This window comes from Diadema antillarum, unplaced genomic scaffold (assembly GCF_040938485.1).
Source record: "Diadema antillarum isolate AM-2024a unplaced genomic scaffold, OU_Dant_1.0 seq00001526_RagTag, whole genome shotgun sequence".
Classification (NCBI taxonomy): Eukaryota; Metazoa; Echinodermata; class Echinoidea; order Diadematoida; family Diadematidae; genus Diadema; species Diadema antillarum.
In genome coordinates this window covers 71275-90235 of record NW_027272258.1, presented here as the reverse complement: position 1 = coordinate 90235, position 18961 = coordinate 71275, and positions in this window count along the sequence as shown.

The window sequence follows — 18961 nt, the reverse complement described above, 5'->3', positions numbered from 1 at the left end:
ATATAAGAAATGAATGTTTTGTTTCTTTTGAACAAAATAGCTTTGTCATCAGATTGACAAAATTGACGGGTTTGTTACAAATCATTTTCAATACATTGCGTCATTAGTAGTAATGACGCAAAGATAAGAAACCATAGGACACGGAATTAAAGATCAAGAAGAAAAAAGGCATTTTATTCGGTCTATTACTTTCAAATACTTTGGTACTTGTGGCAAACTGCGAGTAATTAGACTATAAAGCATCTTAAATTGGTCATTTATCATTCACTTGAATTCATAACATACTGTTTCTTGAAAACCAACGATTTCGTCTACCTTGCACGAAAATTTGACGGTTTTACGTTGGAAACGGTTTCAAACCCGTTTGCAATGTAATGTACGATTTCCAAAATAACGGATTCTTTATTGTCTAGCACCTTCCCCGGATTTCTAGCGAGTAACAAAATCGACGAAATCGGAGGAACAAAAACAAGGAATTTTCTCTCCTTGTAGAACACATGAAATATACTGCCCGATGTTTCTTTACTTTGCGTTGTAACTGCCAAGTACCCAATTTACTGTGAATTCAAAAAACTTTCATTATGGACTAATTTGATTTCATCACCGTTATAATGCCGAGACTCATTACACAGACTAATTTCGTTTGAAAACATGATTGTGAACCAATTAGGCCACTTTGATCTTCATATTTGTAAAGTCATGCTAATATAATCACTATTTTCTTGTACTCAGGCAGTTTCTCTAAAACTTGTCAATTGCCTCATAATAACAAATGACAAACAAAATTCACAACTTAATGATTTTCTTCCTTTCAACAAAGAAGAAATAGCTTTGTACCCGATTAACAAAATTCGCCGTATGTTTTCACATATTGTTCCATATATAATCCACTATAGGTCTACTTTGCGTCATTAGTAGTAATGACGCAAAGATAAGAAACCATAGCACACGCTATTAAAGATCAACAAGAAAAAAGACATTTCATTCCTTCTGCTACTTTCAGATACTTTGGTACTTGACTATCAAGCATCTTAAATTGGTTATTTATCATTCACTTGATTTCATAACATACTCTTTCTTGAAGTTCCTGAAGTTTTTATTAAATTTCTGAATTCCGCCATAATAAGAAATGAAAGTTTTGTTTCTTTTGAACAAAATAGCTTTGTAATCAGATTGACAAAATTGACGGGTTTGTTACAAATCATTTTCAATACATTGCGTCATTAGTAGTAATGACGCAAAGATAAGAAACCATAGGACACGCAAAGATCAAGAAGAAAAAAGGCATTTCATTCGTTCTATTACTTTCAAATACTTTGGTACTTGTTTCAAACTGCAAGTAATTAGACTATCAAGCATCTTAAATTGGTCATTTATCATTCACTTGAATTCATAACGTACTGTTTCTTGAAAAACGAAAAATTTCGTTTAATTTGCTCGAAAATTTGACGGTTATACGTTGGAAACGGTTGCAATCCCATTTGTAATGTTATGTATGATTTCCCCAATAACGGATTCGTTATATTGTCGAACCTTCCCCGGATTTTTAGTGATTAACAAAATCGACGGAACAAAATACAAGTAATTTTCTCTCCTAACCTTGTAGAACACATCGAATATACTGCCCAATGTTTCTTTACTTTGCGTCGTTACTGCCAAATACCCAATTTACTCGGAATTCAATAAAACTTTCATCATGGACTAATTTGATTCCATCACCGTTATGATGCCAAGACTCATTACACAGACTAATTTCACTTAAAAACATGATCATGAACCGATTTGGCCACTTCGATCTTAATTTGTAAAGTCATGCTAATATAATCACTATTTTCTTGTACTCACGCATGTTCTTTAAAACTTGTGAATTGCCTCATTATAACAAATGAAAAAAAAAATCACAACTTAATGATTGTTTTTCCTTTCAACAAAGACGAAAGAGCTTTGTACCCGATTCACAAAATTCGCGGTATCTTTTCACACATTGTTACGTATGTAATCTACTATAGGCCTACCTTGCGTCATTAGTAATGACGCAAAGATAAGAAAATTAGCACACGCGATTAAAGATCAAGAAGAAAAAAGACATTTCATTCCTTCTGCTACTTTCAGATACTTTGGTACTTGTTTCGAACTGCAAGTAATTTGACTATCAAGCATCTTAAATATCTTAAGGTTATTTATCAGTCACTTGATTTCATAACATACTCTTTCTTGAAGTTCCTGAAGTTTCTTTTAAATTTCTGAATTCCGCAATATAAGAAATGAATGTTTTGTTTCTTTTGAACAAAATAGCTTTGTCATCAGATTGACAAAATTGACGGGTTTGTTACAAATCATTTTCAATACATTGCGTCATTAGTAGTAATGACGCAAAGATAAGAAACCATAGGACACGGAATTAAAGATCAAGAAGAAAAAAGGCATTTTATTCGGTCTATTACTTTCAAATACTTTGGTACTTGTGGCAAACTGCGAGTAATTAGACTATAAAGCATCTTAAATTGGTCATTTATCATTCACTTGAATTCATAACATACTGTTTCTTGAAAACCAATGATTTCGTCTACCTTGCACGAAAATTTGACGGTTTTACGTTGGAAACGGTTTCAAACCCGTTTGCAATGTAATGTACGATTTCCAAAATAACGGATTCTTTATTGTGTAGCACCTTCCCCGGATTTCTAGCGAGTAACAAAATCGACGAAATCGACAAAGCAAATACACGGAATTTTCTCTCCTTGTAGAACACATCAAATATGTTTAGTCCGATGTTTCTTTACTTTGCGTTGTAACTGCCAAATATCCAATTTACTGGGAATTCAATAAAACTTTTATTATGGTCTAATTTGATTTCATCACCGTTATAATGCCGAGATTCATTACACAGACTAATTTCGTTTGAAAACATGATTGTGAACCAATTAGGCCACTTTGATCTTAATTTGTAAAGTCATGCTAATATAATCACTATTTTCCTGTACTCGGGAAGTTTCTCTATAACTTGTGAATTGCCTCATAATAACAAATGAAAAACAACATTCATAACTTAAATGATTTTTTTTTTCCTTTTGATAAAGAAGAAATAGCTTTGTACCCGATTCACAAAATTCGCGGTATGTTTTCACTCATTGTTAGATATATAATCAACTGTAGGCCTACTTTGCGTCATTAGTAGTAATGACGCAAAGATGAGAAACCATAGCACACGCGATTAAATATCAAGAAGAAAAAAGATATTTCATTCCTTCTGCTACTTTCAAATACGTTGTACTATGGTACTTGTTTCAAGTTGCAAGTAATTAGACTATCAAGCATCTTAAATTGGTCATTTATCAGTCACTTGATTTCATGACTTACTCTTTCTTGAAGTTCCTGAATTTTCTATTAAATTTCTGAATTCCGCCATAATGAAAAATGAATGTTTTGTTTCTTTTGAACAAAATAGCTTTGTAATCAGATTGACAAAATTGACGGGTTCGTTACAAATCATTTTCAATACATTGCGTCATTGGTAGTGATGACCCAAAGATAAGAAACCATAGGACAGAGATCAAGAAGAAATAAGACATTTCATTCCGTCTGCTACTTTCAAATACTTTGGTGCTTGTTTCAAGCTGAAATTAATTAGATTATCAAGCATCTTAAATTGGTCATTTATCAATCACTCGATTTCATAACTTACTCTTTCTTCAAGCTGCAAGTAATTAGACTTTCAAGCATCTTTAATTGGTCATTTATCAGTTTTTTTATTTCATGACATACTCTTTCTTGAAGTTCCTTCAACTTTCTTTTAAACTTCTGAATTCCGCCATGATAAGAAATGAAAGTTTGGTTCTTTTGAATAAAATAGCTTTGTCATCAGATTGACAGAAATGACGGGTTTGTTACAAATCATTTTCAATACATTGCGTCATTAGTAGTTATGACGGAAATATAAGAAATCATAGGACACGCAATTAAAGATCAAGAAGAAAAAAGGCATTTCATTCGGTCTATTACTTTGGTACTTGTACCAAACTGCAAGTAATTAGACTATCAAGCATCTTAAAGTGGTCATTTATTATTCACTTGAATTCATAACATACTGTTTCGTGAAAAGCAATGATTTTGTTTATCTTGCACGAAAATTTAACGGTTTTTACGTTGGAAACGGTTTCAATCCCGTTTGCAATGTAATGTACGATTTCCAAAATAACAGATTCTTATTTTGTAGCACCTTCCCCGGATTTCTAGCGAGTAACAAAATCGACGAAATCGGAGGAACAAAAACAAGGAATTTTCTCTCCTTGTAGAACACATGAAATATACTGCCCGATGTTTCTTTACTTTGCGTTGTAACTGCCAAGTACCCAATTTACTGTGAATTCAAAAAACTTTCATTATGGACTAATTTGATTTCATCACCGTTATAATGCCGAGACTCATTACACAGACTAATTTCGTTTGAAAACATGATTGTGAACCAATTAGGCCACTTTGATCTTCATATTTGTAAAGTCATGCTAATATAATCACTATTTTCTTGTACTCAGGCAGTTTCTCTAAAACTTGTCAATTGCCTCATAATAACAAATGACAAACAAAATTCACAACTTAATGATTTTCTTCCTTTCAACAAAGAAGAAATAGCTTTGTACCCGATTAACAAAATTCGCCGTATGTTTTCACATATTGTTCCATATATAATCCACTATAGGTCTACTTTGCGTCATTAGTAGTAATGACGCAAAGATAAGAAACCATAGCACACGCTATTAAAGATCAACAAGAAAAAAGACATTTCATTCCTTCTGCTACTTTCAGATACTTTGGTACTTGACTATCAAGCATCTTAAATTGGTTATTTATCATTCACTTGATTTCATAACATACTCTTTCTTGAAGTTCCTGAAGTTTTTATTAAATTTCTGAATTCCGCCATAATAAGAAATGAAAGTTTTGTTTCTTTTGAACAAAATAGCTTTGTCATCAGATTGACAAAATTGACGGGTTTGTTACAAATCATTTTCAATACATTGCGTCTTTAGTAGTAATGACGCAAAGATAAGAAACCATAGGACACGCAAAGATCAAGAAGAAAAAAGGCATTTCATTCGTTCTATTACTTTCAAATACTTTGGTACTTGTTTCAAACTGCAAGTAATTAGACTATCAAGCATCTTAAATTGGTCATTTATCATTCATTTGAATTCATAACATACTGTTTCTTGAAAAACGAATAATTTCGTTTAATTTGCTCGAAAATTTGACGGTTATACGTTGGAAACGGTTGCAATCCCATTTGTAATGTTATGTATGATTTCCCCAATAACGGATTCGTTATATTGTCGAACCTTCCCCGGATTTTTAGTGATTAACAAAATCGACGGAACAAAATACAAGTAATTTTCTCTCCTAACCTTGTAGAACACATCGAATATACTGCCCAATGTTTCTTTACTTTGCGTCGTTACTGCCAAATACCCAATTTACTCGGAATTCAATAAAACTTTCATCATGGACTAATTTGATTCCATCACCGTTATGATGCCAAGACTCATTACACAGACTAATTTCACTTAAAAACATGATCATGAACCGATTTGGCCACTTTGATCTTAATTTGTAAAATCACTATTTTCTTGTACTCACGCATGTTCTTTAAAACTTGTGAATTGCCTCATAATAACAAATGAAAAAAAAATCACAACTTAATGATTGTTTTTCCTTTCAACAAAGACGAAAGAGCTTTGTACCCGATTCACAAAATTCGCGGTATCTTTTCACACATTGTTACATATGTAATCTACTATAGGCCTTGATTTTTTTTTTTCTCAAATATAAGAAAATTAGCACACGCGATTAAAGATCAAGAAGAAAAAAGACATTTCATTCCTTCTGCTACTTTCAGATACTTTGGTACTTGTTTCGAACTGCAAGTAATTTGACTATCAAGCATCTTAAATATCTTAAGGTTATTTATCAGTCACTTGATTTCATAACATACTCTTTCTTGAAGTTCCTGAAGTTTCTTTTAAATTTCTCAAATGAATGTTTTGTTTCTTTTGAACAAAATAGCTTTGTAATCAGATTGACAAAATTGACGGGTTTGTTACAAATCATTTTCAATACATTGCGTCATTAGTAGTAATGACGCAAAGATAAGAAACCATAGGACACGGAATTAAAGATCAAGAAGAAAAAAAGGCATTTCATTCGGTCTATTACTTTGGTACTTGTTTCAAACTGCAAGTAATTAGACTGTCAAGCATCTTAAAGTGGTCATTTATCATTCACTTGAATTCATAACATACTGTTTCGTGAAAAGCAATGATTTTGTTTATCTTGCACGAAAATTTAACGGTTTTTACGTTGGAAACGGTTTCAAACCCGTTTGCAATGTAATGTACGATTTCCAAAATAACAGATTGTTTATTTTGCAGCACCTTCCCCGGATTTCTAGCGAGTAACAAAATCGACGAAATCGGAGGAACAAAAACAAGGAATTTTCTCTCCTTGTAGAACACATGAAATATACTGACCGATGTTTCATTACTTTGCGTTGTAACTGCCAAGTACCCAATTTACTGTGAATTCAATAAAACTTTCATTATGGACTAATTTGATTTCATCACCGTTATAATGCCGAGACTCGTTACACAGACTAATTTCGTTTGAAAACATGATTGTGAACCAATTAGGCCACTTTGATCTTAATATTTGTAAAGTCATGCTAATATAATCACTATTTTCTTGTACTCAGGCAGTTTCTCTAAAACTTGTCAATTGCCTCATAATAAATGAAAAACAAAATTCACAACTTAATGATTTTCTTCCTTTCAACAAAGAAGAAATAGCTTTGTACCCGATTCACAAAATTTGCGGTATATTTTCTCACATTGTTCCATATATAATCTACTATAAGCCTACTTTGCGTCATTAGTAGTAATGACGCAAAGATAAGAAACTATAGCACACACGATTAAATATCAAGAAGAAAAAAGACATTTCATTCCGTCTGCTACTTTCAAATACTTTCGTATTTGTTACAAGCTGCAAGTAATTAGACTATAAAGCATCTTAAATTGGTTATTTATTAGTCACTTCATTTCATAACATACCCTTTCTTGAAGTTCCTGAAGTTTCTTTTGAACTTCTGAATTCCGCCATAATAAGAAATGCACAGCTGCAAACGCACCGTACAGAATGGCGTAAATAGTCAGGTCTGACTGAAAAACGCAAAAAAACTCAACAGCAACAATTTATGAGGCAGCAGCAGCTAAATAATGTCCCTCAGTTGTTGTAGCCAAGTTACAGTCCGTGGAGTAGGGTGTGTCAGGTCCATGTTGTCAGGAGGGCGGAGATCAGTAATATTGATAGTCTAATTACTCGCAGTTTCCCACAAGTACCAAAGTATTTGAAAGTACAAGAACGAATGAAATGCCTTTTTTCTTCTTGATCTTTAATTGCGTGTCCTATGGTTTCTTATCTTTCTGTCATTGCTTACTAATGACGCAATGTATTGAAAATGATTTGTAACAAACCCGTCAATTTTGTCAATCTGATTACAAAGTTATTTTGCTCAAAAGAAACAAACTTACATTTCTTATTATGGCAGAATTCAGAAGTTTAAAGAAATTTTAAGAAACTTCAGGAATTTCAAGAAAGAGTGTTAATGACCAATTCAAGATATTGATAGTCTAATTACTTGCAGTTTGAAAACAAGTACCAAAGTATTTGAAAGTAATAGACCAAATGAAATGCCTTTTTTGTTCTTGATCTTCAATTCCGTCCCCTATGGTTTCTTATCCTTCCGTCATTACTACTAATGACGCAATGTATTGAAAATGAATTGTAACAAACCCGTCAATTTTGTCAATCTGATTACAAAGGTATTTTGTTCAAAACAAACAAAACATTTATTTCTTATTATTGCTGAATTCAGAAATTTAAAAGAAACTTCAGAAACTTCAAGAAAGAGTATGTTATGAGATCAAGTAACTGATAAATAACCAATTTAAGATGCTTGATAGTCTAATTAATTTGCAGCTTGCAACAAGTACCAAAGTGTTTGAAAGTAGCAGACGGAATGAAATGTCTTTTTTCTTCTTGATATCTAATCGTGTTTGCTATGTTTTCTTATCTTTGCGTCATTACTACTAATGACGCAAGGTAGGCCTATAGTAGATTACATATGTAACAATGTGTGAAAAGATACCGCGAATTTGTGAATCGGGTACAAAGCTCTTTCGTCTTTGTTGAAAGGAAAAAAAAATCATTAAGTTGTGAATTTTGTTTTTCATTTGTTATTATGAGGCAATTAACAAGTTTGAGAGAAACTGCCTGAGTACAAGAAAATAGTGATATTAGCATGACTTTACAAATTCAGATCAAAGTGGCCTAATGGGGTCGCAATCATGTTTTCAAACGAAATTAGTCTGTGTAATGAGTCTCGGCATTTTAATGGTGATCAAATCAAATAAGTCCACAATGAAAGTTTCATTGAAATCCCAGTAAATTGGGTATTTGGCAGTAACGACGCAAAGTGAAAAAAATCGGGCGGTGTTTTCGATGTGTTCTACAAGGAGAGAAACCTTCAACGGATTTTTAGCGAGTAACAAAATCGACGAATTCGACGGAACAAATACAAGTAATTTTCTCTCCTTGTACAACACATCGAAAACACTGCCCGATTTTTTTCACTTTGCGTCGTTACTGCCAAATACCCAATTTACTGGGATTTCAATGAAACTTTCATTGTGGACTTATTTGATTTGATCACCATTAAAAACTTGTATTTGTTCCGTCGAATTCGTCGATTTTGTTACTCGCTAAAAATCCGTTGAAGGTTCGACAATATAAAGAATCCATTATTGGGGAAATCGTACATTACGTTGCAAATAGGATTGCAAACGTTCCCAAAGTAAAACCGTCAAATTTTCGAGCAAATTAAACGAAATCATTGGTTTTCAAGAAACAATATGTTATGAATTCAGGTGAATGATAAATCACCAATTCAGAATGCTTGATAGTCTAATTACTTGCGGTTTGCCACAAGTATCAAAGTATTTCAAAGTAATAGAACGAATGAAATGCCTTTTTTCTTCTTGATCTTTAATTGCGTGTCCTATGGTTTCTTATCTTTGCGCCATTACTACTAATGACGCAATGTATTGAAAATGATTTGTAACAAACCCGTCAATTTTGTCAATCTGATGACAAAGCTATTTTATTCAAAAGAAACAAAGCTTTCATTTCTTATTATGGCGGAATTCAGAAGTTTAAAAGAAAGTTGAAGAAACTTCAGGAACTTCAAGGAAGAGTATGTTATGAAATTAAAAAAAAAACCTGATAAATTACCAAAATTTGAGATGCTCGATTTGCGACATATCTGCAGTGAGGGTATTCTCTACATTTGACCAGGCTCTGTCAGAGTGACGAAGGGCAAGGTCATCTGCATAGCCATACTGTCGTGAGGTTGTGAAGGGGATGTCACTGATGTATATGTTGAAGAGCAAGGGGGATAGTACAGAGCCTTGAGGAACTCCATTCCGCAGTTGGCGTGGTCTGCTGGACTGTCCATCGCTAGTCTTCAGAACGAACCTCACCATGTGGCGATCAGGGATTGTCTTTAATAATTTCAGAGTCAGACCCTGGTGCCACACAGTGTCATAGGCTGCAGCAATGAGGTCGACAAAGATGGCGCCGGCTTTGTGATTCTTCTCAAAGCTGTCTTCGATGTCATTGGTCAGCTTGACAATTTGGTGGACTGTACTCCGACCATGGCGGAAGCCCGCTTGTTCATCTGGTAATTGTGGGTCAACCACAGGTTCTATCCTCGCCAGAAGGAGACGTTCCAGAAGCTTGTAAGGGACACAGAGAATGGAGATTGGTCTGTAGCTCTTAGGGTCATCAACTGGTTTATTTGGTTTTTGGACAGCAATTACAAGTGGCTTTTCTCCATATCTTAGGGATGACTTGATTGGTGAAACAGCAAGAATAGAAATTTGTTAACCACTTCTGACATTTGACCCCGCAATGAATAAGGAATTCCGGTGGGATGTTGTCCGGACCTTGGGCCTTTCCACTCCTAAGTAGGGCTAAAGCATTAGCTAACTCCTCCTGATAGAAGGGGGCCGACAACCATCCATCCACTCCCGGGGCCTGCCACAGGTTGGTAGTCTCCTGTTTCACAGATCGAGTGTGGGCCTTGTCACAGTCCTTTAATCGCCTATTGCTAACAAGTTGTTCCGCGATGGAGTTGGCTGACACGGGACATGTTCTAGGTTTGATACTGTTTCCAGTGAGGCGTTTGAGAGTCTTCCAAGCAACTCTGCTAGAGTGAGTGAAGTCTATCCCTTGCACGGTTTCTTCCCAACGTTTACGACGCTTCCTGTCTAGAAAATCAGTCAGTTCTGAGGCTTTGGTGGAAGCCATGTCTCCAGGTTCAGATCGCTAGAACTGGTTGTAGATAGCATCACATTCTTCGTCCCAGGTAAGGATGTAGTGTCGGCGAAAACCGCGCGGGATGGAATTCATTGCTGCCTTGATAAGTATATTGCAGAAGTCTGAGTAGGCTTGGTCGATGCCACGGGGAGTTGGTGGAGGGAGATTGCATACGGCTTCATCTACCAAAGTCGAGAATTTTTTCCAGTCGGCCTTGCGGAAATTCCAACGCTTAACAGGCTTGGTTGTGACTGGTCGGACTGGGTTTACCGGTATGAGCAGTGATGGCCTGTGCTGTGACTTGGGAAAGGGGTCTAAGATAATCCGGTGAGGTGATGGGCCTTGAAATTTGACAAAGGCTAAGTCAGGATTTGACGTTGTATTCCATCTGCAAGAGTGGAAGCTGTCTGGCTGTTTTGGGTCAAACAGTAATTGGACACCAGCTGTTGAGGACTAATCTTCTAGTGCAAAACCATCTGGATTAGTAGATGAGTAGCCCCATGAAGTACTGTAACTGTTGAAATCTCCAGCATAGATACAAGGAGCACTGAAGATAGGAAGGGTATTTGGCTGGAGTCGAAATGAGGGTGGTTTGTAGATATTTATAATGGTAACCTCTTCACGTAACGTTGTCGTTCACTCCACTGGTGAGTCTGATGGACATGAAACCCATGCTTTCCAACTGTGAGTACTCTTGACAAAAAAGTTGCAATCCCATTAATTTCGCTTACTGTATGTGCGGCCAGAGCAAAGCCAGGGATCTTGGGATAAGAGCTGTCCTTAGCATGAGTTTCCTGTAAGGGAACTACTGTTGCTTTATGTGTCTGAAGTAACTGTTTAATAGCATTGATCTTGGCTTTGGTTAGGCCTTCTACGTTTAGTTGCAGCACGGAGACGCTTTCCTCTGTATGACATCAAAAGATGCTTGCCCTGATAACTTTGTGTCAGCTTCAGGATGTGAACATGAAGGATTCATCTTATTTAGAGCTTTACTGTTGCTGCTGCTGTCTCAGATTGTTGTCATTCGCCTGATGAATCAGTCACCTGATCGATTAGTTGCCCCGGGCCCACCACAAGGAGGTTGACAACACGGACCCACAAACACTATTCGGTGCTACTCGATATTCGTGTGTATCGACTCGAAGGCTATTTATAGCTGTTCTAAAGGAGAAAAAAATTTTACGTGTCCTTTAGCTCTTGTGACGTCAAAATAATGAATTGCGTCAAATCTGGCTGCTTACGGGTGCTTTGTGTGCGTTCCTGAAAGTTAGCTGCGATGACTGTAGGGGATGACGTCACAATGCGCACTTGTTGCATGTTTCTAGCGTATACGCCTAAACCAACAATATGGGGTTGCCCTCTCCAAAGGTCAAAGTACTGTTCCTTTCAATAGTAAAGCTGCGTTGACTGCACTGTAAATGGTGACGTCACAGTGAGGATTGTTGACTGGTTGCGCACTGGTTGCGCGTGTATCTAAAGAATACACTTGTTACTATCAACTATAAAAAGCAGCGTCGCGGAGTAACCCGAGTGACGTCACAATGGAGGTCTGCGTTGCAGCTAGATGAATGTGTGCGCGTTGTGTGAGCTTCTAGAGCACAGGTGCCTGTTGCCAGGACTTGATGAAAACAAGTTGTTATGGCTTGAAAGGAATCTTTACAGAGTCCAACGATCAAAAACCACACAAAAGTATGATAAAAATGATGATAACTCACTCAAAGTTCTTCCGAAATGAAAATTTACACCTCCAGAGGATTCCAAGCTCCAAACTCTTGAAGGGTGTGTGTTTTCGTTATCAGCTGAATCCTGGAAAGTAGTTTGCTGCCCGATGTTTCGTTACTCTGCGTTGTAACTATCAAATACCCAATTTACTGGGAATTGAATAAAACTTTCATTATGGACTAATTTGATTTCATCACCGTTATAATGCCGAGATTCATTACACAGACTAATTTCGTTTGAAAACATGATTGTGAACCAATTAGGCCACTTTGATCTTCATATTTGTAAAGTCATGCTAATATAATCACTATTTTCCTGTACTCGGGAAGTTTCTCTATAACTTGTGAATTGCCTCATAATAACAAATGAAAAACAACATTCATAACTTAAATGATTTTTTTTTCCTTTTGATAAAGAAGAAATAGCTTTGTACCCGATTCACAAAATTCGCGGTATGTTTTCACTCATTGTTAGATATATAATCTACTATAGGCCTACTTTTGCGTCATTAGTAGTAATGACGGAAAGATGAGAAACCATAGCACACACGATTAAAGATCAAGAAGAAAAAAGACATTTCATTCCTTCTGCTACTTTCAAATACTATGGTACTTGTTTCAAACTGCAAGTAATAGACTATCAAGCATCTTGAATTGGTAATTTATCAGTCACTTGATTTCATAACATACTCTTTCTTGAAGTTCCTGAAGTTTCTTAAAGTTTCTTTTAAACGTCTGAATTTCGCCACAATAAGAAATGAAAATTTTGCTTCTTTTGAACTACCAGCTTTGTAATCAGACAACATTGGAGGGTTTATTAAAAAGAAAAAAAAAATTTAAATCATTTTTTATACATTGTGTCATTAGTAGTAATGACGCAAATGTAAGAAACCATAGGACAGGCGATTGAAGATCAATAATGAAAAAGGCATTTCATTCGTTCTATTACTTTTAAATACTTAGGTACTTGTGGCAAACTGCAAGTAACTAGACTATCAAGTATCTTAAATTGGTAATTTATCAGTCACTTAATTTCATAACATACTCTTTCTTGAAGTTCCTGAAGTTTCTTAAAGTTTCTTTTAAACGTCTGAATTTCGCCACAATAAGAAATGAAAATTTTGCTTCTTTTGAACTACCAGCTTTGCAATCAGATTTTAAAAAAAAAAGAAATTAAAAAAAAAAATATTTTTTATACATTGTGTCATTAGTAGTAATGACGCAAATATAAGAAACCATAGGACAGGCAATTGAAGATCAATGATAAAAGAGGCATTTCATTCGTTTTATTACTTTTAAATACTTGGGTACTTGTGGCAAACTGCAAGTATTTAGACTATCAAGGATCTTGAATTGTTCATTTATCATTCACCTGAATTCATAATATGCTGTTTCTTGAAAACCAATGATTTCGTTGACCTTGCACGAAAATTTGACGGTTTTTACCTTGGAAATGGTTTCAAACAGGTTTGCAATATAATGTACGATTTCCCCAATAACGGATTCTTTCTTTTGTTGAACCTTCCCCGGATTTCTAGCGAGTAACAAAATCGACGAAATCGACAGAACAAATACAAGGAATGTTCTCTCCCTGTAGAACACATCGAATATACTCTCCGATGTTTCTAAATGTATGTTTAAAATAAAAGACAACATTGCTATCACAGAGATGTAACTATTATAAACGACACACTATAAAGATCTTTTGCTCGAGATAAAGTCAAATAATGTGAGTAATTTTATTTCATGCTGCTTTAGAAGGCCAAAAATACTCAAATGACGAGCTCCTTTTCGCACGCCATGGAAATGTATGCTAGCGGAAAAACGAAAATCGCAAATCAGCAATTTTCGTTTTTTACGGTTTCTTTTGGGTGGTGGTGGTTTTTGTTTTGTTTCACTTCAAATCTGCCTACAAATCTAGGCTAAAAACTCAATTCACATCACTTGTTCATACTGTGCCTTTTGAGTCTCGGAATGAAAATACATGCCAATTTCCTTCTCATATATTGTCTGTACAATCCGTATAATACTGTGAGAATGTTTTACGTACATCATGAGTGAGCCAATTGATATCAAGCTCTGTTCTTTGAATGTGAGGGGACTTGGAAACCCCTTTAAAAGACGATGCGTTTTTAATTGGATAAGAAATTCAGATTATCGTGTGATTTTCTTACAAGAAACACATTCTTCACCAGATTCAGAAAAAAGATGGTGTCAAGAATGGGGATATAAAATCATATTCAATCATGGTCGATCTGACAGTGCAGGAGTGTGTATGCTCCTGAAACCTTCTGCAACTTTTGAAATAGTAAACACTGTTAGAGATGACAATGGTAGAATATTGTTGGTCATCCTGAAATTAAATGCAAATTTGTTAACACTCGGTAATATTTACGGCCCCAATAATGACAACGATAGTTTTTTTGCTGATCTGCATAAGCTACTTGCAATGCACGGGGCAGAACCATATGTAATCGGTGGTGATTTTAACACAATTTTAGATGCTAAGTTAGATAAATTTCCGAATTTGATTCAAAATCATCCACGATGCTTTAAGGCCATAACTGATATAATGTTAGATTTTGATTTGATTGATATATGGAGATCCTTTAATTTATCAAAATTGAAATACACTTGGATATCTCATGAGAGTAAGATATGAAGTCGTATTGATTATTTTTTGATATCCCAAAGCTTCAGTTGAAAAATGTGATATCCGCTTTGGATATAAAACGGACCATTCTTTGATTTCTTTGATGTTAATGAAGTCCGTTCAAAAGCGGGGGCCGGGATTTTGGAAACTCAACACATCTATTTTAGCTTCATAAAAAAACGTGGAAAAGATACAAAGTGTAGTAGATTTAGTTTTGACTGAAAACAAAGATTCGAACCCAATAAAGACTTGGGAATATTTCAAATATAAAGTAAGGCAAGAGTGTATTCAAATTTCAAAAGAAAATAAAAGTATTCGTTAGAAAAGATTGAGTAAATTAGAATCAGAAATTAATAAATTGCATAATATAGATAATTTGAATAACAATGTGTTATTGAATGATCTCAAAAGGAAAGAAAGGGAATATGAAGAATTACAGGAAGAAGTCGTGCGTGGTATAATTGTCCGCACCAAAGCTAAATGGTTTGCTGAAGGTGAACGTAATACTAAGTTTGTTTTTTTTTGAATTTGGAAAAGAGAAATTTTCAACAGCAGTGTATTTCTCGATTATCTACAAACAATGGCATGTTCACCGATGCAACTGATATTCTTGAAGAAGAAAGGTTATTTTATCTCCTGTTATATACCAAAAACAATCTGAAAAAGCTAGATGTTGATCCCATTAAAAATTTGGTGTTACCTACACTGCATCAGAATGAAGAACGATTCATTGGGGGAAAGAGTTCAGAGAAAGAATGTTATGAAACTATAATGTCGTTTTCAAACGATAAAACACCGGGATCTGATGGTTTACCCATTGAGTTTTACAAAATATTTTGGTTTCAGATTAGAGATTTGTTATGTTCTATGTATAATAAATGTTTTGAGGAAAAATCTCTTCCACATTCAATGCGAAGAAGCGTTATAACTTTGATTCCAAAAAAAGATAAAGACCTGTTACTTTTAAAGAACTGGCGTCCAATATCACTTCTTAATAGTGACTACAAGATTTTGGCAAAAATTCTCTCTCGAAGACTTAAAAAGGTTTTACCTTATATAATAAGTAGGGATCAATATGGTTTCCTGAAAGGTATCTACATAGGAGAAATTATACGGTCGTTCATTGATATAAAACATTATTGTGAAATGCATAATATGGAAGGTATTGCTTTAAGCATTGATTTTGAAAAAGCCTTTGATGTGTTAGATTGGGATTTCTTATATTATGCTCTTTATACCTTTGGTTTTGATCAGTCTTTTATTCAGTGGGTCAAATTGTTATACTGCAAAATTGAGGGTTGCGTAATAAATAATAGGTTTTCTTCGAAATCTTTTGATATACAACGTGGAGTGAGACAAGGTTGTCCTTTATCTCCATATCTTTTTATAATTGCAGTTGAGTTACTTGGCTGTTTAATGCGACAAAATGAGGAAATCAAGGGATTAAGAATATACGATATAGATGTGAAAATATGTCAATATGCAGACGACACAATTATGTTTTTGAAGCCGAATGAATTGAATCTAAGAAAATGTCTTGGAGTGTTGGATAGTTTCAGAGAAATGTCAGGCCTAAAAATAAACCTTGAGAAATGTAATGTAGTCAGACTTGGAGGTTTTTCAGAAATATTGTGTCGACATTTCATTTATTTGGCCAACAGATTTGTTTATGTATCTAGGAATAAAGATTCCCCTCTCTGATTGTATCAACGATTATGATTTGAATTTCAAACCTAAAACTGCAGAAATAAGAGCACTTTTGAATTTGTGGAATTGTAGATCTTTGACACTGTATGGAAAAATTGTTATTATAAAATCTTTGGTAATTCCAAAATTGATTTATCCTTTAAGTATATTGCCAAATCCTCCTCCATCTTTCTTTGATGAGGTTCAAAAATTATTCTTTGGGTTTTTATGGAGTTATAAGAACGATAAGATAAAACGTTCTTTGTTGTATAATGATTATGGTGAGGTTGGTCTGAAAATGCCGCATCTACAATCTTTTACCTCTGGTATGAAAATAACTTGGCTAAAGAGGTACTTTGATAAAGAAAATGAGAGTAAACACAAAGTTTTCGTAGGATGTATGTAAAAACTATGGGCGGTGATATGTTCTTTAAATGGAATTTTTCACCTCGGCACCTTATTCTAAATGATGATATTGATATTTTTTGGCACGATGTTCTTTTTGCATGGTGTCATTACAAGTACTAAAATCCAGTTAAATTCAAGGAAATTGTTTCACAGCCATTATGGTTTAATTCCCATATTTTAGTTGATGGTCAGCCTATTTATTCTAGAAATTTGTTTGAATCAAACATGACTTACATAGGAGATTCCTTCATGAATTATGACCAAATATTACAGAAATTTAATCCACGGTCATTCTTGATTTATTTTTCAATATTAATCTTTTATTAATTTTAAATTATTTCAATATCTCGGCGCCGTATGTCATAGCTGACCATATGTATGTCTTCAAGAACCGTTTCCTTGTGGCAATGGACAATTTGCGGTTCGTAATCACCTTGCGCATGTTCTGAAACGCTGTCTTTCCAATGCCAATTCTACGCTTGATTTCATGTTCTGAGCGGATGTCTGAAGTCAGCAGGCTACCGAGGTAATTGAAAGATGACACCTGCTTCAGCTCTTGTCCATTTATCATTATCGAACATCGAGGTGGCTGCGCAGTTTTGCTGAAGACCATGGTTACTGATTTCGCTTGCTCTGGAGACAACATCCATCAATCCCTGCAACTTCTCTGCACTGTCAGCTAGAATCACCGTGTCATCGTCGTACCTCATGTTTGTGAGTTGACTGCCTCCGATTGCAAAGCCAGGTAATTCGTCCAATTGTCGCATAGGGGAAATTCGTCCAATTTCCCCTATAACGGATTCTTTAATTTGTCGAACCTTCCCCGGATATCTAGCGAGTAACAAAATCGACGTAATCAACAGAACAAATACAATTAATGTTCTCTCCTTGTAGAACACATCGAATATTATGTCAAATACCCAATTTACTGGGAATTCAATGAAACTTTCATTATGGACTGATTTGATTTCATCACCGTTATAATACCGAGACTCATTACACGGACTAGTTTCGTTTGAAAACATGATTGAGAACAAATTTGGCCACTTTGATCTTAAAGGGAACGTACAGTTCTGGTTGAGACCTAATTTCAGGTTTCTAACATTTTTAGGTGAGATAATGGGAAATCTCATATGAAATATGAAAGAGCATCCAATTTTATGAGGAATTCAACGTTTATTTGATAAAAATTGCTTTTGAAATGGCTGAGATATCCAAAAAAGAACGATTCTAATAAAGTATGGGACCCACACTTTGTAACGATCGCTTTGTTTTACTTTGTTTTTGGATGTTTCAGTTATTCCAAACCCGATTTTCATCAAATAAACTTTGAATTCCTCTTAAAATGGAATGCTCGGTGCTATATCATAAGTGTTTTCTTGGTATCTTGCAAAAATTCGAAAGCCTATTTCTCATCTCAACCAAAACTGTACTATCCCTTTATGCTATATAATCAACTATTTTGTTGTACTCACGCAGTTTCTTTAAAACTTGTGAATTGCCTCATTATAACAAATGAAAAACAAAATTCACAACTTATTAATTTTTTCTTCCTTTCAAGAAAGGATCGACATTGTGGATTAAAGATAATAAAAAGTTTTGGTACCTCAAAAGCTCCCCTGAATGTCCTTGTCTTGGTTTATGTTTCGGGTTAAAGTACGTTGTCTGTGAAAATTACTCGCCCCAAAGTGCTCTCATGTCTTAGCAATCATGCAATAATGGTTTCGTACCAGAGCCGACGTCGATAAATACTGTACGAAACCACTGACTGCGACCAGCAGCGTGCAGCCCATTGTACGCATAGCTAACTGCGACCAGCAGCCCCATACGCAGAGCGTAATGGGGCTTCGCATTGTAGCATTCAGGATCATGACAGAATTAGTATCGCGGGTAAATGTCAACTTAAAATCCAAAAATTTCTTCGATTTGAAGACTTACCAATTAAGTTGAAGTATTGAAAACAGGCTTCGAACAACGTTTGGTTCTGCCAATAGTCCCTTTCTTTTCGAATTGATGACTGAATGTGACTCGGTCGAGAGGACCTTGGGAGACCTACATACACTGG